The 27168-nt window shown below is 50.9% G+C and overlaps 1 protein-coding gene across 4 annotated transcripts in view; it reads left to right on the forward strand.

Moving 5' to 3' along the window:
- The first annotated feature begins 489 nt into the window (after positions 1 to 489).
- Trak1 (trafficking kinesin protein 1) overlaps positions 490 to 27168 on the forward strand; it is a 179326-nt gene continuing 152647 nt past the window's right edge. Inside the window, exon 1 of one of the 4 annotated variants that reach the window (XM_076577392.1) lies at positions 490 to 767. The gene's annotated coding sequence lies outside the window, so the exon portion shown is untranslated. Of the gene's footprint in view, positions 768 to 845; positions 1116 to 27168 lie in introns of those variants that run through there. The other 3 variants (XM_076577399.1, XM_076577400.1, XM_076577393.1) reach the window with 3 other exon arrangements.

A 27168-nucleotide genomic window follows, 5' to 3' on the forward strand; every position in this document is an offset into this window, starting at 1 on the left:
GGACCGGTTGGAGAGACCATTGGAAAGGAGCTCGCGTGGGCCGCGTTAACACGTCTGCGTGTTATTTGCATGAAAGCTTCCCGTAGGGTTTCATTGTCCCGTCTGTCACCCCCTCCGGCTCCTTCCCCCTTTGGTGGTGTTGCCCACACTGCGGGTCCAAGGCCCCCTCCTGCGGTCCAAACTCCGTGCTTGACTCCGGGGCTGGTTCCGCGGGACAGAAGCGCTGGCATTGGGGTCCCCAAGCAGCCCTTGCGCGCGGGTCGGGACGCACGCGCCGGGATGCCCAGTGTGCCAGCGCTCGGTCCCGCAGCCTCTCACGGCGGGGAGCGGGAGCGTGGCGCGCGCGGGGACCGTCGCGCAGGTGGCGGCGGGGCCGGGCGGGGCGGGGGCGGGGCCGGGCGGGGAGGGCCGGGCGCGCGTCGGGCGGTGACGGCAGCGCGAGGGGAGGCGCGAGGCCCGGCCGCGCGGAGCCATGGCGAGAGGCCGCGCTGCGGCGCCCGCGACACGGTCCCCGGCCCCGGCCCAGTCCCCGGCCGCGCCCCCGCCCGCCGCTCCGGGGCCCAGTCGGCCCCCGCCCCCGCGCGCCCCCGGCCCGTGACACGCGCCTGAAGAGCCCCGGAGCGTCCCCGATCGCTCGGGCACCCGCCCACGCCGAACCCCGCAGCTCCGGGAACGCGAGCCACGGGCGGCCGGGGCCGGGCCGAGCACGACGCGGAGCAGCGACACCGGCCCCGGGACCGCGCCCGCCGTCCCCGCGCCTCCTGCGGGTAAGTCGCCAGTGCTCCAGGCCTGCGGCTGGGGAGGGGCCGCGGCCCGACCGCTCCCCTGTGGCACCTGCAGGGCCAGGGACACCCGGGAAGGTGCCCTAAGGCCATCGTGTCCCGCCGTGCCGCGTGTACTCGGATTCCGGGCCCCGGCCGCCTAGGTGACAGTCGGGCGACCTTCAGAGAGCCCCGGGCTGGAGCGCGCGCAGCACCCACATTTCCACTCGCCGCCTGAACTTCGTGTGCATGACATTGTGGGCCTAGGGACCCCCCTTTCCATCCTGAGAGTGAAGGAGTTCACTTTGGGTCACTTTTTGGACTTTTGTTTTACAGTTCTCTGTCGTCTCCAAGGTCAGCCTCTTGCGGGTAAAAAGCAAATGTCATGAAATGTCTCATTGTTATTAAGGGAAGATTTTGAAAGTTCCCTGGCTGGGTGCTGGGTGCTAGGTGCTCCCCCCGCCCCCAGCCCCTTAAGGCTCAGTTTTAGAACCAGTTGCCGCGCTTGCTCAGACAGACTTTACTGCCCACTTTGAGCAGGAAGAATGAGTGCTGAGGCTTCTGGGGGTTTTGTGCGTTTGTTTCCTGATTTGTTTCGCCAAACTTTGAAATGGTGTGTGAGCGTTGACAGTTGTGTGTAGCCAGAACCCATGCATGCTCTCTCCTGCCTGGTCTTTCTGGTCTGGGGCAGGTGGGAGGAAGCCAGAGGGAAACGGGCTAGTTACAGGGTCTTTTCCTTTTTCTGACCTACCAGAGCGGCCTAGAGGGAGGGGGCAGCTTGAGCTCTGACCAGCGACCCTGAGGGTGTGTGTGTGTGTGTGTGTGTGTGTGTGTGTGTGTGTGTGTGTGTGTGTGTGTGTGTGTGTGTGTGCTCACGCGTGCGCAGGTGCAGTGGGGCAGGCTCCCCGTTGGGGTGGAGATGACAGGTGGAGGTGGACCTGCTTGACCGACAGCGGCCTTCCCCTTTGGTCACACTCGAAAGGCTGTGTAGCTCTGTGATCTCTGACCCCCACTTGCTCACAGAGAAGCCTGGGCAAGTAGAGAAGTAGCTGAGGATCAGAGCTGTGCCCTGGGGGTGGCTGAACTGACTTAGAAAGTCCAGTCGAGGCTCAGTGGGTTTGCCAAGGGCTGGGTTGCTCTTGGCCGCTTGGCAAGGCACCAGGCCCATTTCCTGTTTGATGCCCCAGGGACGGTTGGGGTCCGGTTTCCTGCGAAGAGACCCGCTCTCCCCCCGGACCGTGTCTCCACCCTGGTGAGGTAAGGACGCTGGTCTTGGAGTAGGGACGCTTCATAGCCTTGCTTCTCCTCCGCGGTCCCTGTGACCTTGCCCAGCAACCTTTCTTACCTGGCTGTCCCCTGGGCCAATGGAAGGAATAGAGTTGGTGTTACTTTATGGAAGTTTGACTGCACATCATTGTGTGTTCTCAGGTCTGACTGTTTGTAGCTGAGTAACTTTTTAAAAGTCCTAATACGAATAATTAAGAGATATTATAGCAGTTATAACTTTTGTAGGTTTACAGTGTGGGTCAAGTCAGACGCTGTAAACGGGCTTTGAGAATGATATGGCATACAGTTCACACTGAAAGGGTTTCAGACTTTCAGTTTCCAAATGGCAGTATCTCGCAGTGAGCCATCAACTGAAGACGTCTTTCGTGCCATTCCGAGGCCGCCCCTGGTCTTGCCCACCTATCAGCTTCTGCATTACTAGATGGTTCTGGCGTGAGCCCCCGGGCTCCTGACCTGGACCTCCTGCGCCCTGGGTACAGGGTAGGCCTCTGGCTTCTGTACTCCCTCGGTTCTGGGTTTTATAAAGGCCTGATTGTTCAGTTACTCCAAGCATCTGATAAGAGAGTGGGTGAGCAGACGGGTGGCCACCTTTCCTACCAGGGGAGGTCCTTTTGTCTCCTTCAGGGTTCGAGTGAGCAAGGCTTGAAGGGTACAGCACCCACTTAAACTCACTGCAGGCTGTGCACACACAATCAGTCTTTTGCATTTCATTTCATTTATTTCTGTGTATATGACATTGTATGGAGGTCAGAGGTCAACTCCTTCTACCTCCTGAGGGCTCCCTGGATCGAGCCCAGGTAATCAGACTCCGCAGCCAGGCTTTTTAAGCATACTTTCATCTAAACTGAGAGTACATTTCAGTGACCAACCTCTCCAGATTGAGTGTGTGCCCCACGTTGAAAATGGACCCCATCTGTTCAAGCCTCTGTGGTTTGGGGGAGGGGCAAAGGATGCTCTTTTTCAGAGATGCTAGAAGGCTGGTCTCCACAGAAAGGGCCACATGGGCCACATGGGTCTGACTTTACTTTGCCGTCTGGGGTTAGTGTCTGCTGGGTGGGAGGTGCTCTGATGAATGCGAGCTCTGGCTCCGCCCCTTTTTTCTTTCTTTCTGAACAATGTTCCTTGATCCAGCTTGCCCTCTTAGTAGGGTACAAGTGAGGGTCACTCTCAGCCTTGAAAAGGTCCCTTTAAGTATGTGATGTACGTGAGAGCCAGCACGTCTTTCTGAAGGTGGACGAGACTTGGTGGTGCTGAGCGGCCTCCGGACGGGCTTTGTGTTTTCTGAGCGGCCGTGGGGCACAACTCTCTCGGAAGCTTGCTTAATTTACGGAGCTGCTACTAAGGCACCTGAGGTGAGGCTGGGTGAGATGGTGGATGGGCGGATCTCAAAATCCTTGTCTAGGCTTTGGGGCAGGCAGGCAGCCAGCTCCCGGGCCACCTGTTCAGGAGCCTTACCTTTCTAAGAAGCACAGTGCAGCCCTCTGGCTAACATGTTTCAGTGGCTTCTCCGGTGACCACTTACAGCCAGCAGCCTCGACTGTAAGACTGTAAAGTGTGCTATCTTGATGCTGGTAATTTAGTCCTGTGGCCATCAGGGCTCTGGAAGCTGGCAGAGGGGCTAGGGGCTGAGCCCCAGCCTCCGATGCCTTTCTGAGATAACGATTACTGTGATGATGGCCAGGATGTAGGATTCGTCTTTTGGGGGTGTGAGAGGTGGGGAGGTCTCGTGCAGTCCAGGCTGATGGCAAACTTGCTATTCAAGACTAATCTTGAATCCTTATCCCTCTGCCTCTACCTCCCGTGCTGGGATACAGGCATACACCACCACACCATGTGGATTCATCCTGTTTTGTTTTTGAAAATGTCGTTATATTGTTCTCAGCTAGTGGTCAACTCCGAGGCTGGGAGGGGCGTGTTCCCAGCCTCAGGCTCCCCACTGCAGGACCGCAGGCCGCAGCCACTGCACCCAACTAGGACTTGTATTGCTGTAGGGCAAAGGTCCTTCAACTCACTGTCTGAACTGAGATGTGCTTACAGAAAACGCCTTCCCTGACGTCCGTCCTGAAAGCTGTCTGGTTAGTGAGTCTCCTGTGTGGTTTGAATGAGAGATGTCCTCTGTAGGCGAGGCATCTGAACACTCGGTTCCCAGTTGGTGGTGCTGTTTGGGGAAGTTTAGGACGTGCCGCGGGGCTGGAGGAAGTGGGTCACTAGGGGTGGGTTTTCTGTTCCACTTCCGGTTCTTTCTGCTCTGTGCTTGTGGTTGAAAATGTGATTTCTGTGTTCCCCACCTCCCTTCGTCATGCCTGCTGCTTGCCAGCCTCCCTGCATGACGGACTCAACCTCTTGAACATGAGCCCAAATATACTCTTTCTCCCTTAAGATGCCCTGACTGTGGTACACAGCAGTAGAATGTCACGTGTGCGCGTGCCCAGACGGAGAGGTCTGGAGTGGCTTCTTTCTAGGCTGCCTTTAGCTCTAGACTGCACGACATAACGGGACATTCAAGAGCAGAAGAGAATTCACCTGACGGAGTGTTGTGCCCACATCAGAAGTGGATACTGTGAATAACCAGGGCAGATAGTATGTGAAAGTATGATACAAACAGCCTGGATTGCAATATTAGACCTTGCTGTGTGTATTCGGGGGTCTTTGAGATTAACCTCTCTCCAGCTCAGTCTTGGACTCTGTCTGTCTCTCTGTTTCCTCTCATCTCTTTCTCTCTCCCTCTCATCTTTTATCTCTCATCTCATCTCTCTTAAGAATTAGGAATGGAGCCGGTGGTGATGGCGCACACCTTTAATCCCAGCACTCTGGAGGCAGAGGCAGGCGGATCTCTAAATTCAAGGCCAGCCTGGTCTACAAAGTGAGTTCCCAGACAGCCAGAGCTGTTACACAGAGAAACCCTGTCTCGAAAAATAAACAAGCAAGCAAACAAACAAACACAAAAGAATTAGGGATAGATAAATGAGCCAGTCAGTCCATCCAGAACCCAGGCAGAAATGCCGTGTGTGGCCTAGGCTGGTAAATTCTAGCACTGAGGAATTAGAGACAAGTGGATCCTGGGGACTCTCTGGCCAATCAGTCCAGCTTGGTAGTTGAGCTCCAGCCTAGTGAGAGACCCTGTGTCAAAACATGAGGCAGGCAGTTCCTATGGAACAACACCTGGGGTTGTCCTTTGGCCTCCATACGCACAGGTGCACACACACACACACACACACACACACACACACACACACACACACACACACACACGAAAAAGAGTTAGTTGGAGATAGCCCTGAAAGTGTGACTTGCATGCTGTGACATTTTCTGAAAAGTGTGTTCTTAGCTCACCCTTCCAGCACCTTATCCTACTTCACTCCACCTTAACACCCGGACTTTGGTACTTGATCATGTGATCATGTTGATTGAAATAAGCCACCATCTACTGACAGGTTCACAGAAATAAGCTGATGGGAAATTCCACGCTGAACTGTGTTGCTCCAAACTGATTTCCATTCCCTAATATCATTATTAATTAGACCAGAGACACGAGATTCCAGTTTTTCTTTCACTTTTTCTGGATTTGGAGAGCCCATCTACACAGAAGGAGCCGTTGGGTTAAAGGTTATAGGTTCCATGGTTGGCTGATAGAGTGAGTCCTTATAAAAAAAAAATCCAGGCAGTTCTTTCTGACCAACAAAATATGCTGTGGGACTTGGTGATTTGCACTGGTGAACGTTCTGGGAGCTGTCAAGGTTTTATTTAATTTAAAAGTGATATGTTTATGTGTCTCTCTGTGAACTTGCAATTGAGTGCAGGTACCTGTGGAGGCCAGAAGAGGGCACCAGACCCCCTAGAGCTGGAGTTACAGGTAGTTGTGGCCACTTGATGTGGGTTCTGGGACCTGAGTTCCAGTCTTCTGTAAGAGCAACACTTGTTATTAACTGCTGAGCCATCTCTGCATCCCGAGCATTGGATTTTAGAATTTGGCCCAGTGCAGGATTATGGCTCCATAAGAAAATATTTCTAGGGCTGGAGAGATGGCTCAGCGGTTAAGAACATTGACTGTTCTTCCAGAGGTCCTGAGTTCAATTCCCAGCAACCACATGGTGGCTCACAACCACCTGTAATGAGATCTGGTGCCCTCTTCTGGCCTGCAGGTATACATGCAGATAGAATACTGTATACATAATAAATAAATGTTTAAAAAAAAAAGAAAGAAATATTTCTAGTTTGGGATATGGCCAAAGAGAGGATTCTCCCCAATGCTGGACTTGGCCTCACCTGCGTGGGGAGGTTCTGCAGGTGCAGACGCTTGCCCAGGCTTGCTTGTCTGAAGGTCGCTGGGAGACTTCTTCCGGAGGAGGGAGCAGGGGTGTCAGATGTCCTCAGTGGGAGGAGAAGCAGAGATGAGTGACCACAGAGGGCTGGCCTGTTTGTGCCAAGATCAGGAGCTCAGCTTGTGGCGGAAGGGGGAGCTGAAGAGGGCAGTGTTTATGAGAGATTCATCTCCGCTGTTTCTGGGTGAGATTTGGTCCCTGTTGGAGTGGCACAGGCAGACATCAGGAACACAGAGGGCTCATTGCTGAGAACAGGGCCAGAGGACATCCAAGTCATCTTCATCACCATCATCACCACCATCATCATCACTATTTTATCACCACCACCACCACCATCATCATCACCATCACCACCATCACCATCATCACCATCATCACCATCACCATCATCATCATCACCACCACCACCATCACCATCACCGTTATCACCACCACTATCACCACCACCATCACCATCACCACCACCACCACCATCACCATCATCATCATCACCACCACCACCATCACCATCACCGTTATCACCACCACCATCACCACCATCATCACCACCATCACCATCATCACCATCACCACCACCATCACCACCACCACTACCATCACCACCACCATCACCATCATCAACACCACCATCATCACCGTTATCACCACCACCACCATCATCACCACTGTCCTGCCAGTCTGGAAGCTTCTTCACCTGCAGAATGTCAGCCCTGCTCAATCTAGCCCACATTTTAAACACTCTCCAGGCGGTGTGTATGCAGAGTCGTCTCTGTTTACACAGACCGGTTCTCCCCTGAGCCGGCCAGATCTTGTGGTTGTTGGGAAGAACAAGTCGGGAGCATCAGCCCCTGCCCTGCCTGGCAGAGCTGAGGCTCACTGTCCCTTCACCCCGCCAGGCAATGGAGGCAAGGGCTGTGTGTTTCCTAGAGAGGTTGCTGAGCCTGCTCCTCCCCACCCCCACCTTCCTTTAGTCCTGTGCCTCGAAGTGGGCGGAGCTGAGGAGAAAGGAGCAACTGCAGTAGCCAGGAACACTCCCCACCTGCCTCCACAGGGATGCACAACACCAGCAAGATGTGTGATGTTTATGTGCACATACTCATATACATACACACATGCATATACATTTGCACACACATATATACACATGCCTTTACAAACATGCACACGCATGTATACGTGTACATACACACATGTGTGTATACATATACACACATGCATAGATATAGATACACAACATATACAATACATAGACATATCATAAAACTGTTGTTTTATGATAGGGTCTCATGTAGCCCAGGCTAGCTTCCAACTTGTCATGTAGCTAAGCATGACTGAACTTCTGATCCTCCTGCCTCCTCCCGAGCACTGAGATTGTAGGGTGCTCCCCTGTGTCAGGTTTTATGTGCTGATGGGGATCAAATCCAGGACTTTGTGCATGCTGGAGAAGCATCTACCCACCCGGCCCCGCGCCGGCCCCGCTCCGGCCCAGGCTTCTTGTTCTGAAGGATCCACCAGTTCTGCCCCATTGTTATTGGTCACTGACCCACCCACCCACCCGTGTTTCTGTTGAGTGAATCTAAAGTTCTGGGTCAGCCGCACTGAGCAGAGGAGGCACAGGGCACAGAGTGGCAGCTGTTTGGGAAGGTGAGAAGACCCAGCGCCACCTCCTCTTGCCCGCTGCCATTCCGCTCGCCTTTCAAGCAGGCACAGACCCCTCAGGCCCTAGGCGCCCCATAGCCTTATGTTCAGATGAGAGCAGGCAGGCAATCTTTGCCAAATTCTTTGTGTCTTTCCCCAGAGCTGCCCAATTCCCTTAGTGTGAGATAACTGAAAATCTACAGCTCTTTAGATTAGCCTCTTTTGTTTCATTTAAACGTACTGATGAAATATATATTACATAAACACATCATTTAACCACTTTCAGTGTGTAGCATTTAAGTACTTCTGTGTTGTGTGGAGACCATCACCTACATTTCCGGAACCTTCTTTATCATCCCCAGCTGGAACACAACCATCTGTCCTTCTTTCCTGCCTGGTGACCACCCTCCCTCTGACCTTGACCACGCTAGAAATCCACACAACTAGAATCATTGTCTTTGGCTTATTTTGCCCAGCATAAGAGTTTTGTTGGTTTGTTTTGTTGTTTTTTATGTTGAAATGTGTTAAATTTCCCTTGTAAGGCTGAATAATATTCATCCAGTAGTGGACACCTGGGTTTTCCTGTCATTTGGCCTTTGGTGTACAGATAATCCACTGGGTGCCTGCATTCATTTTTGGGGGGTATGTACCCAGAATTCCAGTTGGATCTAGGAGAGGAAAAAAAGGCATTTCTGTAAACTAGTTTGTTATGCTATATGCTGTGATGATATATTATGTACCCCAATAAAATTTATCTAGGGATCAGAGGACACAGCCAGCCACTAGATTAGACATAGAGGCCAGACAGTGGTGGCACACGCCCTTAATTCTATCACTTGGGAGGCAGAGAAGCTTTTGCTTGGGAAGCATGGACACTTAATCCCAGGAAGTAATATGGCAGGACAGAGAAAGGTACGTAAGGCGTGAGGAAACAGGCACTCTCTTGAGGCTGAGGGTTTCGCAGAGGTGAGAATTTGTGGCTGGCTGGCTCTGCTTCTCTGATCTTTAGATAAGTTTTATTGGAGTACACAATATATTACCACAGTATGCCTTCTCGTTTTTTTCAGTACCGCTTCCCTCAGGCTGAACCTGAGCCATACCCCAGCTCTGTGTTCTGATTCTGAACACAGGGCTCTCCTGGCAGACAGGGCTCACCATTAGGTTGTGACTTTGAGTTGGGGCCTTGTGGGATGTGATCACGGGATCAAAGGTCATTCTCAACGGTCCACATATGGGGGCCAGGGGGGAAACTGAGGCTCAGCTTTAACTACGGGGATGGGCGGATGCGTGTCATGTTATGAGGATGGAGTTGGTGAACTTTGTGCCCAAGGATTAAAAAGGCAAGCAAACAGAAAAGCAAGCCCATGCCTGTGATTCAGGGTACCCTTTGGTGGCTTTAGAGCAAAGGTGGAAGGAGGAGCAGGAGGGGACTGTTCTTGTGACTCAGGCAGTGTCTGTGAGCATGGCAGGTGGGGGCATACGCCCCAGGACAAGCAGAGAGAAAGAGAGCTGGCCAGGGCAGCAGGCGTGTTCATTCTGACCCGGGATATGTTTTATCAGACAGAGCCTGGCTATGTAGTCTAAGCTGGCCCTGCGCTCATGATCCACCCCCCCCCATCTCCCAGCTTCCTGAGGGCTGACGTCACGGGTGTGCTGGCATTGCAGCTGTACGCCACCGTGACTGTTGAACGGCTTTCGGATCTAATGGTCTGTGTAAAGTGCAGTGTGCTGGTGTAGTGTGCTGGTGTAGTGTGCTGGTGTGTGCTGGTGTGTGCTGGTGTGTGCTGGTGTGTGCTGGTGTGTGCTGGTGTGGTGTGCTGGTGTGGTGTGCTGGTGTAGTGTGCTAGTGTAGTGTGCTGGTGAGGACCCCCCCCCCCCCCAGGTGCTAGGAGGGACTGAACCCTGCAACAAAACCTCTCTTCCTTTTTCTGTTTGCCACGCTGGGGTCAAACCCAGGGCTTCACTCATGTTGTGCTTGTTTGACCATCGTACCCCCACACCCCTCCCACCTTCCTCCCCCCCCCCCCCCACTCCACCCATCCCCGCTCTCCCACCCCCCACCCCGTCCCTGGTGTTGTGTGACAGTTTCCTCGGAGGTTAAAACATTCCACCCTGCAGTCCCTGAAACAGACAACAGACCAGACCCAGAGGCCAGACTTGCTGCTTGGAAGAAGCAGAAACCCACCGAACTGCCTGGGAGAGGTTTAGACCAACTGAGGCAGCTGGAAAGGACGCTCCCCAACCTGTCGAGTGGCCTGCAGGCTGTGCAGTGTGTGCTCCAGGTCCTCCCTCTGTGAACTGTCACCATGCCGGGTGGGCTTCGGAGACAGAATTGTCTGAGTCATTTCTGCTCTTGTGAGTGACCCTTCACCCGTATCCGCTACGTAACCCCAATAGTAATAAACTCGTGCTTCACCAAGTTGGACTTTGGTGGTTGTGGGCTCCCGATTTGGGGTGAGTAGATGTGTGTGTTGCATCTCCCCAGGAAAAGTTTTGCCACACAGCACCTGGCACTCTGACAGTTCCTGAGTCTTTGCCTGCTGTGCTAACCTGAGAGAGCGATTAGGGATGGCATGGTTTGGTACCTACACCTGGCCCCACAGTGCTCTGCCGCGCCCTGGCCACACTGCTGTCTTCCCGGGACAGCAACAACACCAACGGGCCTTGGCACCATCAGGCGCTGGCGTGGACTTGGGCTTTGAGGAGAAAGAGTTAGCTTTGCCATGGTCCCAAAACATTAGGGAAATCCCTTTGGACATGACGCTTGGATACAAACGATGACATTCCAAAGATCTCTTGTGGGAAACATGCTGCTTGTTGTTATGTATTTAAGGAAACAATGTGCTATTTGAGAAAACAAGCATGATGTTTTTATTATTGCCACAGCAGATGAAGGTCCCGAAGACATCACCGGGAGAATAGAACAAAATGCATGCAGTAGATGTGTTTGTCCTGTAGATGACAGATAGGAGAGGCATTTGTTATGAAGACTGTTAATATTAAGCTGGGCATAACGGCCATGCTGGTTAGTCTTGTCAACTTGACCCACATTAGAGCCCATCAGACTGGCCTGTGGGAAATCTGCGATTGATGTGGGCGGGCCCCGCTGACGTTATCAGCCGGTAGGTCCTGGGTGTTCTAAGAAAGTGTACTGAACAAGCCATGGAGAGCAAGCCAGCAGGCACTGTTCCTCCAAGGCCTCTGCTTCAGCTCCTGCCTCCAGGATCCTGCCCCTGCTTCCCTCAGTGATGGGCTATGACCTGGAAGTGTAAGGTGAATAAACCTCCCTATGTTGATTTTGTTCATGGTGTCTATCACAGTGGCAGAGAAGCAGGATTGACTCAAGTTTGAGGCTAGCCTGGGCTATATAGCAAGACCTTGTCTTTAAACAACTCAAAATGAATAAATATATAAATCAAATGAATGAGATAAAAATGATCAATACCAGCTGGGCAGTGGTGACTCATGCCTTTAGTCCCAGCACTTGGGAGGCAGAGCCAGACAGATCTCTGTGAGTTCGAGGCCAGCCTGGTCTACAGAGCGAGATCCAGGACAGGCACCAAAACTACACAGAGAAACCCTGTGTTGCTGGAGGGCTTCTCTCCAGGTTCCCCAAGCCCCGCAGTCCCACAATCCACATATGAAATAATCACTCAGACGCTTATATCACTTATAAACTGTATGGCCGTGGCAGGCTTCTTGCTAACTGTTCTTTTATCTTAAATTAACCCATTTTTATAAATCTATACCTTGCCACGTGGCTGGTGGCTTCCCAGCGTCTTCACATGCTGCTTATCCTGGCGGTGGCTGCAGTGTCTCTCTCCTCAGCCTTCCGCTTCCCAGAATTCTCCTCTCTCCTTGTCCCACCTACTTCCTGCCTCGTCACTGGCCACCAGTGTTTTATTTATATAGAACAATATCCACAGCACTTGCCCTTTTTTCTTTTTTTTTTTTTAAAAAAGGAAGGTTTTAACTTTAACATGGTAAAATTATATATAACAAAACAATTACCGAGGAAGAATTATAGTTACAATATTAAAGAAGATGTCCTATCTATCTTATATTTGTGAGTTTAAGGTTTTATATCTAACTTATCTTTTATCATAACTGAGGAAATTACAACTATCTAGTTTTCAACCACATCAAAGACCTGAGAAGGAACATAATGGTACCTGAGAAATGGTAGACGGATGCAAGCAACTTTCAGGAATCTTGTAAGAGTAGACCAAGACAGCTGGCAGCCTGGACAGTCACCTAATGTTTCTCAGCATTGTTGGTGCATTTAGATTGGCTACAGGCCTAGAATATCTGACAGACCATTTTCAGAAGCAGGAATTTTGAGAGACCATCTTACCCTGTCTTGGCAGAGTACAGTGGTCACTTTCCTTGTGTCCCGCTTGTCCAGAAAGGACAGCATTGCATTTGTACTGTCAGCCATCAAGGCAAGGGCAGTTCTTTGCCCAGTAGGCCATTTTGTGCCAAAAGACAAACTTCCAAATGGAAATGTCTTAGAAGCCCAACATTCTCTCGGGATCAATTGGTGCAGCCAGGAGCAATTGTGTCTCACATCAACAGAATTTTAAGTTATTTAAATGCCATATTCTCTAGGTCTATGAAGTGTTTGAAGATTACCTATCTATCTGAAATATATCTATGTATACCTAGAAAACTTTACTAACATGGCTACAGATATGATTATCATAGATAACTAATTATTAATCTATTTTTAATTATCCATTACAATTTTAAATGAGTTACATAAACATAATACCTCAAACAAGAATAGAAATATATATATACACAGTATAACAATATTAACTTCAAGTTTGTATCAATAAACTAAAATCCATACCAATGTAAAACATTTTAAACATAAACTAAAATCTATACCAATGTAAAATATTTTAAACAAGTTGTTCTTTAAAAGTAGGTTAATTAATCTATCCTTTTATCTTATCATCTCTATATCCTCCTATATATCTATATTATATCCCCTTTTCTTTTTTAGAAAGAGATCACATTTATAATCAATCTATTTTAAATAAAAATATTGGTTTTCTCTGTCCCACACCAGAGGGCTCTTCTGATTTGGGACACAAGAATTGCCTAACCATTTTTTTTTTTTTAAAGCAATATGTCTGGGTTTAGAGGGGGAGTGAGCCAATTCCACCTCTAAAGCCAGCTTGGTATATTTGGGAATTTGGGCGTAGCATCTCTTACTACTTCCTGCTGGAGGGGGGCGCTGTATCTTATGGGGATGCAAAGAAAATTTTAGACCTATGGGGTAGTCCGTGAGGCTGTATTGTTTGAACCAGTTGCCTTGAAACCACTCTGGGTGCTGGATCATCTGGGCCATGGTGTCATCGGAGACCTTTCAGGGGGTCTTGGCTGTTGAAACCTGATGTATCTTAATCTGGAACAAATCCATAGCCTCTGGCTTTCTTGCCACGTGGCTGGTGGCTTCCCAGCGTCTTCACATGCTGCTTGTCCTCGCGGTGGCTGCAGTGTCTCTCTCCTCAGCCTTCCGCTTCCCAGAATTCTCCTCTCTCCTTGTCCCACCTACTTCCTGCCTCGTCACTGGCCACCAGTGTTTTATTTATATAGAACAATATCCACAGCAACCCTGTCTCAAAAAAACCAAAAAAAGGGCTGGAGAGATGGCTCAGAGGTCAAGAGCACTGGCTGTTCTTCCAGAGGTCCTGAGTTCAATTCCCAGCAACCACATGGTGGCTCACAACCATCTGTAATGAGATCTGGTGCCTTCTTCTGACCTGTAGCCATACATGCTGTATACAAAATAAATAAATCTTTAAAAAAAAATCAATACCATCGTGATTAATACTGTAGGGAAGCTTTTGTTCCAGAATGGAACTGGAGATTCTTTTAGGTGTGACGTGCGTGGAGGTCAGATGGCAACCTTGGGTCCTCACCTATCTTGGAGACCGGGTCTCTTTTGTTGTTCGTTGCTGTGTACCCCAGGCTAGCTGGTCTGTGAGCTCCTGGGGATTCATCTGTCTCTACCTATCACCTCACTAGACAGTCACCGGGGTTACAGATGCACTACAGTGCTCAGTGCCACGTGGGTCTTGGGATTTGAACTCAGGTCTTCAGGCTTGTACAGCAAGTGCTTCATCCCCGGTCCAGCTGTTGGACAGAAAGCAATGATGCCTGTATACAGGGGTGTGACTGATAAGGGCTGTATTTGTGGCTCAGGGCTGGGGATGCATGCAACTTAGGGGTAGAACTCTTACCTAGCTTGCATAGGCCCTGGGTTCAAGTCCCAGTACCACAAAAAAAGTAAAACGAAATTTATAAATATTCCTTAGAGGTTGGTTATTTTTATACATGCCAAATTCTGTTTGGTGGAGGACAGCAGACAGCATGGCAGGCAGTGCCCTCCGGAGCGGACGTGAAGACTACCTGCTACCCTCAGGGGCCAGATCCTCACTTCATCGTCGTCCCTGGGGTAGAAAATGGTTGAATCTGCAGGTCAAAAAAAAGGCCTCATGCTGGAATGGGGTGTCTGAGTTCACTGTGGTAAAGGTCCCAAGCCGTGATGAGTGTCCAGAACCCCTGCATCTCCACCTGAGACCTGCTGAGAAAGCGCTGCCTCTGCTCAGAGTGAAGGAGGCGGTGACTTCAACTTGTGTGGTGGGTCCCGGTGGGGTGGGAAGAAGCTGACAGAATTGGGTGATCTGTAAGAGAAAAGGGAAGGCTGGGTGGTGGAGGAGGTCCTGGAGGGTGGGGGAGCGTGTGAGTGGGTCAACCATCACAGTTGGCTCTGGGGCATCCCGATGGCAGTGCTCCCAAACAGGCCCGATGTGACATGCTCCTCAGATCTCCATGTGGACATGTATGGGATAGTGGAGCCTCTAGGCCAGTGCTTGCAACAGGTAAGGGTTTGGGGATCATCCGTGGAGACGCATCTTATGTAGAAGGATTCCAGCAGAGTTGCAGAAGATCAGGAGAGAGAGACGTGCTGGGGCACGAGCCCGAGGAGCACACACGTTGACAGCGATGAGGTTCTGTGGAGGCCGAGGACCTGTGTGTACACAGTAGGTGTGCAGATATTTGCCCTCATACAACCTGGTTTCCTATACTTCAGTAGAGATGTGACCCACTGTTTATGTCTATGGAGGACTTTAGCCCACCAGTTTCAGGGAGGTCTTTATTTACTTTACATTTTGTGTGTGTGTGTGTGTGTGTGTGTGTGTGTGTGTGTGTGTGTGTGTGTGTGTGGACATGTACACACTCAGCTCCCCGAGCCACAGCCCTGTAGGCATCTTACACCGTCATGTGGTGCCCGAGCCCTGGTGCTGTTGGTGACCCTCTGCAGGCTTCCCTTTGGACATCATCCATGCTTGTCTGTTTCTCGAAGTGATCGCGCCTGGATTAGGGACATTCCTGTCCCTTTCTGTGACTTGGGGATGGAGAGCTTGACAGTTAGAACTGTGGAATTATGGTGAAGTCAGAGCCAATCAGAAGCTGTGTTCACAAAGATTCCTCTGCAGCCCTGTGAGAACAGATACAGTGAGAAATTTAACAATACTGAGTGCTGGGAGAGTGAGGATTGTGTCTCATGGGCCCCACATAAAGAACAGCTGGGATGGATGTGGTGGCGCATGCCTTGAATGCTAGTACTCTGGAGACAGTTACAAGGCTCTGGAGTTCTGGCAGTTGGATCTACATGGAGAGTTCCAGGCCAGCCTGGGCTACACATGAGACCCTGTCTTTAAAAAAGAACAGCAAAAACATCAGCCACTAGGAAACCTATTAATATTTTCTAAAGTTGAGCATTCCCTGGTGCCCAGTGGTACATTGATCCTTAAGCATCTCAACAGGAGCAGGTGCTTGTACCTACGTCATAGCAGCTTTACTCACGAGAACTACCAAACTAAAGTCTCCAAATACCCTTCAACGGGTGACTGCAGGAATGGTTTGTGTGTGGTGTAGCTACACAATGGAGTATCACTCAGCCATGAAAAGGAATGAAGCGTGAATACATTCAACAAATACCTGAATGTTGCAGAAAAAATGTTGAGCAAAAGAGACCAGATGTACAAGTCCATGCTGGAGGATTTCAGAAGAGGCAATGTTTTTTTTCATACTGATGGAGGCTAGAAATGTGGGTATATTACACAAAGTAGCAGACAAAGGGGTACGGCCGGTGTAAGATGTCATTAAACCTGTAAGGTAGTTTGAGTTAATTTGTCAGCTCTCAGGTGGGAGCCCAACAGGTTGTAAAATGAAACAAATGGGACTGGCAAGATGGCTCAGCAAGTGAAGGAGTTTGCCGCCAAACCTGAGGACCTGAGTTCTAGCCTTGGCACCTACAACGTGCAAGGACAGAGCCAACTCTCGAAATTGTCCTCTGACCTCCATACCCGTGCTGTGGCTGGCAGGCTGGCACACATATGTGTGTGTGCACACACCCATGCACACATACACTCACAGCACATACACACAGTCACACACACACAGTCACACACGCACGCACGCACGCACGAATTTTGACAGATGGTCCCTAAGGCAGTTGGTATCCAATCTTTGGGGTGGGTAATGAAGCTTGAGTGTTTATTCTTTCTTCCCTGTTTCCCTGGGGTATTTTGTTCTAGTGACTCAGGGCGTTTGCCGGGGGGTCCAGAATTTAAAGGAGAATGACAAAAATCTCAGGAATTAAGATTGGGCTTTTTTTTTTTTTTTTTTTTTTTTTGTCAGGAATTGAACTCAGGGTTTTAAACCTGCTAAGCACACAGTCTACCACTGAGCCACATCTTCAGCCCAGGATTAATGGTGATGTTAGTACAATACTTTAAATACTAAATGACAAAAACCCAAATCCATGAGAAGCAAAGTAAAAAAGCTTAATTCAAGGCAGGATCGGCACTGTTGGCTTTAATTTTGGCTCGGTTTCCAGTAGAGCTCGGTAGGAACTGAAGATGGAGCCAGGAAGAGTCTGTAAGACTTGAGAAAGAGCAGCTTGGCCTGGAAATGGGGCTTAAAAAGGACAAAAGGACAAGATTGGAAGGACAAAGATAGAATGTGATGCTTGACGGCCAGGCTGGCAGTGCCCTGTGAAGGAAGTCAACTGTGTGGGTCTCACAGCAGGTTCTGTTCAGTGTGTTAGATACTCCACAAAAGGAGACTAAAGTGTACGAGCATTTGTGATGTTTCTTAAAGTAATGTGGACAATTCTTTGTAGTATAAAGGCCCGGGCAAGAGCTCCTCTGCCCAGCTGTATCTCCAGCTCTGCAGTTACTGCCTTGGAGGTGTGTGTGTGTGTGTGTGTGTGTTTCTCTTTAGTTTACTTGTTTCTTTTTCAGTGTTAACTTGTGAGCTGTCATGATGTTAGAAATCAAAACATAAGCTTGTCAGGGCTTGTGCAACTCGTGCGGCGTAAACGAAGAGGACGACACGACCAGTTTTAGTGTGAAGCACACTGTTTGGCGGTTAATCGTTGCCCACCTTTTACGGAGCTGTGTGGTTGCCGTGTGTGTAATTACCCGGTAGACAGTGGGATCTGGTAATTTGTTAACCTTGAGAGTGCATGTGTGCTATTGTTTTTTGTTACAGAGTGTGGTTTTGCAGAGGGCTCCTCTTTGTCTTTCTCTGGTGAGTAAGCTCTGTGTGCTGGATGCCCATCTGCCAGTCAGGATGTATTGCCCCAGAGTCAGCGCCTCTTCTGGTTGCCATGGAGACAACCTCAGCACCACTAAGCATCCCCTCCTGTGGATTCCCGCCAGGAGTCCCCATCCAATGCCTAGGTGCAGTTTCTGAAAATGCTGGAAGGTCTTTCAAAGTGCAGTTAGTTTCCAGAGCAGACACCAGACAGGGTTAAACCTCCCAGCCTGTCACCACGCTGTTCTGTTTACCTCCCCGCCCCCTTCCCTGGTCTGTGGGAACTGAGCCCTGGGCTGCTCCTGGAGGGACCGCTTCACTGCCAGCAGGCCCTCGGGACTTCTGGCCTTTCCTAGTTAGGAATTCCCTCCCTCCTTGTCCTTTCTTTGTCTTTTCATTTCTTTCATGTGTGTGCATGCCTTTGCATGTGTGTGTCAGGTAGGCGGGGCAGTCCTGGGCCGATGTCTGGTGTGGTGTTGATATCGTCTAGGCAGATTTTTCCTGTCTTTTAATCTTTAACTGGCAGCAAAAACAAATCTGAGCAAGACCCCTAGACTGTCTCCATATCTTCCTCAATCTCTCTACCTTATTTTATGAATAACATGTTTTTGGCATTTATTTATGTATTCGAGTGTGTGTGTGTGTGTGTGTGTGTGTGTGTGTGTGTGTGTGTGTGTCAGGAGCACTCCTGTGGGGTCACATGGGCTCTTGTCTTCTGTCATGTGGGCTCTAGTGATCAAGCTCATTAGGCCTGGGGAATGCCTTTACCTGCTGAGCCATCTCAAGGACTGTGTGTGTGTGTGTGTGTGTGTGTGTGTGTGTGTGTGTGTGTGTGTGTGTAGACAGGATTTCTCTTTGTAACAGCCCTGGCTGTCCTGGAACTTGATTTGTAGGTCAGAATAGCCTCAAACTCACAGAGATTTGCCCACCTCTGCCTCCCAGTGCTGGGATTAAAGGTGTGCACCACCACTCTGCCTTATGTTTTAAGGTAGAGTCTCTCACTAACCCTCAGATATCCCTGTCTCTGTGGGTACTGGGACTCAGACTCTGGGTCCTCACACACAGTACCCCCTGGGCCGTTCCCCGGTCTCAGAACTTCTTTCTTCACTTGGGGATGTGTAATACAGTTATTTGGAGTCATCTTGCAACAGTCACTTTGAGAAGTTGGCTGTGCCAAGGGATTAGTCCACTCACCAGCATGGTGCCACCCTCCTGATGGCAGTGAGCCCCGAAGATGGCCCCTCTTTCCTGCACTTGCCTTTCATGCTAAGGCAGCATCTATTCAGAAGAATTGTTGGGTCTGAGCCGTGCAGCTCAGGAGGGTGGTGGGCGTGGCTTCTGAAAGGGAATAAAGACGGGGGGGGGGGGGGGGGGGGGGAGGGGGAGGGGGGGAGGATCTGCAGAGGAAGGAGGCAAACGCAGTCACGTGGGGGGTGAGCTCATTAGTCCTGGGACACCAGCTGCGCTATTCTTAGGGCGTTTGAAGTCCTGGACAGATGTTCTTAGGCGAGGTTCCAGCCATGCTCACTTCCCACATATGGTATAATACACTCTGGAAAGGAGGGGTTCACACAAGAAGACAGCTTTCCCAGGAAACAGCGATTGTTTTTTTACCAGACTTTTTCCTTTTCAGTCCTTCTGTCTGTCTTTCTCTCACTTCTTCCCTCTCTGTTTTCTGTCTTTTCCTCTGTCCTCCACTTTATTTTCCAAGTTCTCTTTCTGCCTGCCCCTCCCCCCTTCCTGCGCCGCGCCCCCCCCCCCCCCCAGCCTCTCTTTTCCCTTGAGACTCTTTATTTAACCCTGTGTGGAACTTGGGTGCTGTGAGACACAAAGTCTGTCAGTCCTGGGTCCACTGTGAACCCTTGCATAGGAAGTGTCCGGTGTGCTGTGCTGAGAGGTCTGGGGTCTCCTGGGCTGGACCTGTTATTAGCAGGAGCCTGGTTTGAATTGCAGATTATCTTCCTGTCCTCATTCTGCGACAGTGGCAGGCTGAGAAGTGAGCCTGGGGCCTGTGTGACACCAGCCAGCTGGTCAACTCTCCTTCTGCTGTTGTCCTGGGTCCCAATGGTCAGCTTCCTCGGAAGCTTCCAGGCAGTCCCTCCCTCTCCCCTCACAGCCTCTGATCACAGGACAGAGTCACTGTCACACTGTCTTCTGATTCTGGGACCTGTGATGTGACGTGTCCTGGGCACAGCCTCTTCCAAGCACAGAGCGGTGCCAGCTTCTCCGCAGGCGTCAGCTTCTCCGCAGGCATCAGCTTCTCCGCAGGCGCTCCCTGATGTTTATTTCAAAGTTCAGGAATTTTGATCAGTTTAAATTTGTAGCTATGGCAGAACTTCCTGATCATACATAACATAAGGAAGTGGTCTGTGCACAAATGAGTGGTATTTATGACTAATTGTGGTCACAGCTGTCTGAAGGACGCTGCAAGGAGAATTTTGAAGAAAAGTCAGTATATCTGATTTAGAAAAATACTTATGGATTTAAAAATAATGTTGAATTAAAAAAAAAAAATCAAAGACTGGGCGGGGGGAGCCCCAAACCTGACTGTGTGGTGAGATGAACCAATACTGAACCCAGAAACTGAGTATAGCAGTTCATTTCTTTTTAATTGGAGAACAAGTGTTTGCCTTTTCTAACATTTCCTGTGTCTGCATCATAGAATACGAGGCCTCTGCTTGCAGTTGCTGCCCCTTCTTAAGTTCCTGAGTTGGACTGGAGAGATTGTTTAACAGTTAAGAGCACTGGCTGTTCTTCCATAAAACCCACAGTTGGTTCCCAGCACACATGGCGTGGGGTAGCTTACACCTACCTGTAACCCCAGTTTCAGGGACCCTTACACTCTTCTGACCTCCACGGGCATGAACACACACGCACGCACACGCGCACACACACACACACACACACACACACACACACACACACACACACACACACACACACACACGCTGGCCTGCCTGTACCCCAGAGTGGGGAACTGATAAACTGGGCCTTTGTATATTTGCCTTGTGGTTTGTGCTTATGTCAGAAACGCAAGTTTTCCCTATTTCATCTCTCTGCAGTAGGTATGAATCACCCATGATTGGAGCCAGGGGATTCCTGGAAGAGTCAGGAGAGGGTACAAGATGGTGTGAAGTATGTGTGAGTGCCGAGGATGGAGCCAGACAGCAGCCAGGGGAGAAGACAGAGTGGCAGACAGGCAGGCACAGTGTCTCTGGGGAGGTTAGGGGTGAGTAGAGACGGAATAATGAGAGCGAGTCATGGGAAATGTGCAGGCAGAGGTTCCCAGGCCGCAAACAGCAAGTGCAGGACCTGGACAGGGACACCAGGACGGAGGGACCTGGTGGTGGTCAGGGCAAATGGATACCCCATAGCCCGTCTATGACCCGCCTGGTCAGGAGATGAAGAACTTAGATTGTGATCGGAATGCGCTAGAAAGCTGCTCAGGGGAGCAACATGGTCCCTGCTGCTATGGAGAGCCGCAAGCGTGAGGCGGGAACAGGCCCTAGGAAGGGGAGTTCAGAGGAAGGTGCTGTTGGAGGTTGTGGGGTGGAGGCACCTGGCTGTGGGCGTAGGGAGTCTAGCATGAGAGCCAGATCCATGTGCCTTCCCCGGGGAGTTTGTGACGTCAGAGCGTGTCGACCTTTGGTGCTGATGGTTTGACGGATATTCTGTGTGATTGCTGACCAGGCAGTAGCAAAGATGGCGTGCGACAGACGCATCTAAGAAGCAAATGTCGTCTTCACCTCAGGGAAGAGCTGGAGAACTGAGAACTGAATGTCCTTGTGTAGCTGAGCGGTCGGGTGTGGTAGTCACACTGTTGGATCCCAGCAGTACTCCGGCGATGATGAGGCAGGAGGATTGTGAAGGCAGCCTGGATCATAAAAAGAGTTCTAGGCTAGCCCAGGTCACACAACAGCCAAACGTTCCCGGTTTGTTTGTCAGCTTGACCAGCCATCTGGGAGGAAAGCCTCTGTGGAGGAATTACCTGGATCAGACTGGCCCATGTCGGTCATTTCAGTTGATACCAGACACTGAGCCCACTCTGGGTGGCACCATCCCCTGGGCAGTCGTCCTGGGTTGTGTAAGAAGGCTAGCCGAGCGTGAGCCAGAGAGTGCGCCAGCTAACAGTGTCCCTCCGTGGCCTCTGCTCGAATTCCTGCTGCGGCTTTCCTCAGCGATGGACTATGGCCTGGAAGTGTAAAAGCCACACAAGCTCTTTCCTCTCCCAGGTTGCTTTCGGTCAGGGTGTTTTATCACAGCAACAGAGTGAAATTAAGGAACAAACATACAAAACAAGTTTTCTTGAAGGAAGAAGAGAAAATCTTGGACTTCCTCCTTCACTGAGGATCATGAGGCGACCTTTGAGCAGATCACAAACAGGGAAAGGACCGAGGGCTGCCGAGGGCATTAGCAACGACAGCTGGTGTCAGCCGACCCAAGTTGGAAGCTTTCCAGAGATTCTTAGTGGCTGGGTGATGGCTCTTCTTGTGTGCTGTGACTTTGCGCCTCACCCTGGGGCCTGGGAATGGGGCGCAGTCCACAGTGTGCCTGTTTAGCTTACATGCAGCCCTGAGTTTGATCCCCAGCAACCACATAAACTGGGCGTGGCAGTGCAAGCCTGCCATCCGGGCACTCAGGAAGTGGAGACAAGAGGATTTCCAGTTCAAGGTCACCCTTGAGTACATTGAGCTTGAGGCCAGCCTGAGATACATGGGAGCCTGCTTCAAAACAAAAAAACAAAGACAAAACAAACAAAAAACCCAACAAACACATAAGAAACACAAAAATGACTACATCTAACCATTTTTCTGTAAATTAGAACCTGGTTGCCTGGGGCGAGCCTCCACCTTCCTCGTGGCACAGTGCCGCTTCCCTCGTGGCACGGCAGTACTGCGGTGACCAGCCGGCTGAGGAAAACTCGGCTGGTTTGCCGGAACTCACCTGCCTTACCTCAGCAAGCAGGATGCAGATTCATTCCTGGGCCCCAAGGCTCCTCCTGGGGAGGCCAGTGAGGGGACAGAATGTCCTGTTGCTTCCCAGACAGGGCCAGGGTGGAGGTAGGGTACTACCCTTTGCCCTGTGATGTTCGTGTGGATTGCCAATTTTCTTTTAAAAATATATGCATGTGGATTGATTGATTGATTGATGAGACAGGGTCTCCATGTATCTCTGGCTGGCCTGGAACTCACTATGTAGGCCAGACTGGACTCGGTTAGGATTAGGGTGAACTCACAGAGATCTGTCTACTTCTGCCTCCTGAGTTCTGAGATTAAAAGCATGTGCCGCCATTCCCACCCCTCCCTCCCCTCCCCTCCCCTCCCCCTTTAATCCACATGTGCAGTGGTCGGGTGGGGACAGCTGGCATAACCACCATGCTTGGACAGCACATCTTCGAGAGGGTTCTGTTTGTTTTTATTGTCACCTTGGCACAAACTAGAGTCACCTGGAAAGAGGGGATCTCAGTTGAAGAATTGGCTCTATTTGAGTGGCCTGTGGGCATGTTTCTGAGAGATCGTCTTGACTGATGTGGGAGGCGGGCACAGGCCACGCTGGCAGCCCCATCCCTAGGCCGGTGGGCCTGGGCTGTATGTGCAGGTTAGCTGAGCTTGAGCTGAGAGAGCGCCAGCAGCAGTGTCCGCCATGGCCGTGCTTCTGTTCCCGCCCTGACTGCTCGGCGCTGACCACCTAAGCTGAAGTAAACTCTCTCCCCTCTGTTAAGTTGCTTTAGGTCGGACAGAAAGCACATGGGACAGCTGGGAGCATTCAGGATCTTCTCGACTAGCTCCTTCTAAACATCAGTTATTGTCTGACAGGGTTAGCTGCTGTTAGGAGCACAGGGAATGTTTCCTCATCCCTCCCTGTCCTGTCAGCCTTCCTCTCTCCACCCTTCTGCCTCTACCTGGGCTTCACTAAGATTTTGCTCAAATAAACTTAGGAGTATGACACCCGAAAAAACATTCTTCCCAAACTCTAAAGGACTCCAGAACTTTTGTTTTCCTGATAGCCAAATAAACCCCAAATTTTCGAGAACTACGTTGACCTTCACCTCTTGTGTTCACTGTTAGGGGTGGTCTGTTTCAGTTTTCATTTCTTCCTGGGGTCTGTGGGTTGAGTGCCGGCCTAGGACACCAGAGGCCCTGGGTTTGGTCCCCAGCACTGTGAAATAGGATGATGGGGACACAGGAACCTCGGGCTGGCTTCAGTGGGCTGGAGTCCCACCCCGGCCACATCAGACCCCTGTCTCAGAACAACAGAAGGAAGCTAGGCCTCTCCTTTACTCTCTCCTGGGTTTCGTTGTTGTTCCCGAGACCATTCATTCAACATTTTATCTTGAACTAAATGTGACAGCCTCTGCCTTTCTCATAGCGAAGAGCCTGACGGCAGAGAGTGAATGCAGGCCTTGCTGGAGTGCAGGGTTTCCAGAATTTTCCTTAGAAGCTGACAGCGGGCTGTGCTTGTTCTGGGAATATTCGCTTTCCCAGCTCCGGGTGCCTGTGAACAGACTTGAGGTAATTAGTGCAGCCTCATTGGTCCATCTCAGCCAGTTACAGGAAGGCTTTCCACAGGGTAGCAGCTCATTACCCAGCCACCAGGGCCCCGACCCTCCTCCTTTGGAGTGGTGTGAGCTGCAATTAGGGGCTTTGGAATGGGGATAAGTGGTTGCTGGGCCATAAATAATGCAATCTACCCTGTCTCCCAGTGAGCATGGCCTCCACAGTCTCCACTTTGGAGTTGGGAAGCCGGGACCTCCAATCCTAGGTGCAGCCAGGGTAGGCTCTGTGATCTTGTGCAGTTCTTAGCCAGTGAGCCTTGAGATCTCCATGTGCAGAATAAGGCTGTGAGGTGATGTGCTCACAGCAGTTAGTTGGGGCAAGCGGGAGTCAGCCTTGTTCGTGGTCACTGGCAGCTCACAGCTACCCTGCCTCTGCCAGCTCCCCTGCCTCTGCCGCCTACATGCCCATTACCTGGGTTTGCTGCCATGCCCCGTTTGGAACCCACGGCCTTTCAAAATAAATAAAAAATTTCCAGTGTACAGGTGTGGTCACACACGTGGTACGACACAAGTGTGGAAATCAGAGGACAACGATGGTGGTTTTTCTCCGTCTGCTGTGGGTTCTGGGATTCAACTCAGTTCATGAGACTTGTGTGGCAAGGACCTTTACCTGCTTGACCATGTAGCTGGCCCGTCCCCTCCCTCCGTCCCTCCCTCCCTCTCTCCCTTCCTCTAACTTTGTTGTTCTTCTTGTTCTAATGCCTTACATTTCCATATGAGTGTGTGTGTGTGTGTGTGTGTGTGTGTGTGTGTGTGTGTGTGTGTGTGTATCAGGGATCAACCTCACATGTCAGGCTGCGGTCTCCTCAGGTGTTCTCTTGCTGTCTTTCCTGGTGATGACTGACTTGCCCTTGGTCTGGAAGAGTCCCTCAGGGTCACTCAGAGCCAGCCTCGTCCTGTGTCATGTCCCCAAACCATAGCTGTCTCCTGTCATCCTGGCTCTCTGCCTTCTCTCTGACCTGGCCACCGGCAGACAGGGAGCCATTACTCTACCTCTGGCTGCCAGCAAACCTTGTTCCAAGTCCAGACCTCTGACTGCATGTATACATGTCTGTGTACACATGTGTGTGTGCAAGTATGTCTGTGTAGATGTGTGTGCCTGTGTGAACTAGTGTGTATGTGTGTGGGCATAGATGTATGTGTTTGCAAGTATGTGTCTGTGTATGTAGATGTGTGTCTGTGTGCATTTGTGTGTTTGTGTATATGTTGTAGGTGTGTGTAGATGTATGTGTTGGTGTGTGTGTGCATGCTTGTGTACATGTTATAGGTTTGTATCCCTGTGTGTGCATGTGTGTACATGTGTATTGTATATGTGTACAGTAGAGGAGCCCTGGGCTGTCATTTAGACCCTGTTCACCTTGTGTCTTTCTGGGACAGGGTCTCTCTGGCCTGGAACTCACCAGCAGGCTGGCTGGGCTGGCTTGCAGCAAGCTGGGGGACTGGTCAGGCCTCTAAGTCTGCTCATCCTGCCTTCCTTCAGTGTCCCCCCTCTTGAGGGGCACTTTCCCTGGGCTGCCGGGCCCCTCCCTCCTGTTCTCCTGTCTTTCAGCCTTCAGATGCTGGTGCCCCTGACTGTGTTACTCAGCACACGCCCCACCCCCTGGCTCTCTCCAGGCCTGTGTCTGTGTGGTTAGTACCTAGTTCTTTTCTTTCCCCTTGGGTTTTTTTTTTTTTGGTTTTTCGAGACAGGGTTTCTCTGTGTAGCTTTGCGCCTTTCCTGGAACTCACTTGGTAGCCCAGGCTGGCCTCGAACTCACAGAGATCCTCCTGCCTCTGCCTCCCGAGTGCTGGGATTAAAGGCGTGCACCACCACCGCCCGGCTCCCCTTGGTTTTTCAAGAGAGCGTTTCTCTGTGTAGTTTTGATGCCTGTCCTGGATCTCACTCTGGCCTCGAACTCACAGATCTGCCTGGCTCTGCCTCCTGAGTGCTGGGATTAAAGGCATGTGCCACCAGTGCCCAGTGTTAGTACCTAGTTCTTCTTCTTTTTTTCTTTTTTCTTTTCTTTCTTTTTAAGATTTATTATGTATACAGATGTATTCTGCAGGCCAGAACAAGGCACCAGATCCCATTACAGGTGGTTGTGAGCCACCATGTGGGTGCTGGGAATTGAACTCAGGACCTCTGGAAGAGCAGTCAGTGCTCTTAACCTCTGAGCCATCCCTCCAGCCCAGTACCTAGTTCTTAACTCAGTCCTGATCATGGAGTTTGCGGCAGTGTATCCGCCTGTCACCAGCCTTCTGTGAGGTAGCAGAATTTCTGAGATAATTGACTTATTGAGAAGGAAGATTTATTCCGGCTCATAGTTAAGAGCCTCAGTCTGTGGTCATTTAGCCAGTGGCTGTGCACCACGGTGGGAACTCGTGGTAGAGGAGAGCCCTGGTTCCACCATCCACCGGTGTCACACTCCTGATGACCCAAGGCTTCCTATCCACCATCTCCCAGGGGTCCTGTGGTTTTTAACACTCGTTTTGGGGGGCTTTCTGGAGGCAAGTGAGAGCATTGCTCACTGTGCCCCTCGGCTGTAGGGTGGATGGTGGACTAGGTGCTGCCTGCTCCCTTTCCTCAAAGAGGGGTCAGTCTGCCAGTACAGGTGGGGCCGGCCCTTCCCCTAACCCCCCTTCTCCCACACCGGCCCCTCTGGTCAGGAGCCCCCATGCCCCCCGATCGCCCCCCGGGATGGCTCCTCTGATGGGTGGAGAGAGGGTCTCTTCATATAGCTCAGGATGGTCCAGAACCCCGCCTCCCAGGTGCTAAGATGATATGACCTGAAGTGTCAACCGACCCATCATTCCTATGCTTACAGCAAACTCGGACTCCCCAAGGGGCCCAGAAGGCGGCCATCACTCCCCACTTCCTGCAGCTGTTCAGGCCTTTTCAGTTTCTGTCCTCCAGGACTTCCCTTCTGCCTGTGCCCCCGCCTGTCGCCCCACCTGTGCCCTTGCCTGTCCCCCACCTGTCCCCCGACCTGTCCCCTGTGGTGGTATT

This window comes from Peromyscus maniculatus, chromosome 7 (genome assembly GCF_049852395.1).
Source record: "Peromyscus maniculatus bairdii isolate BWxNUB_F1_BW_parent chromosome 7, HU_Pman_BW_mat_3.1, whole genome shotgun sequence".
Classification (NCBI taxonomy): domain Eukaryota; kingdom Metazoa; phylum Chordata; class Mammalia; order Rodentia; family Cricetidae; genus Peromyscus; species Peromyscus maniculatus.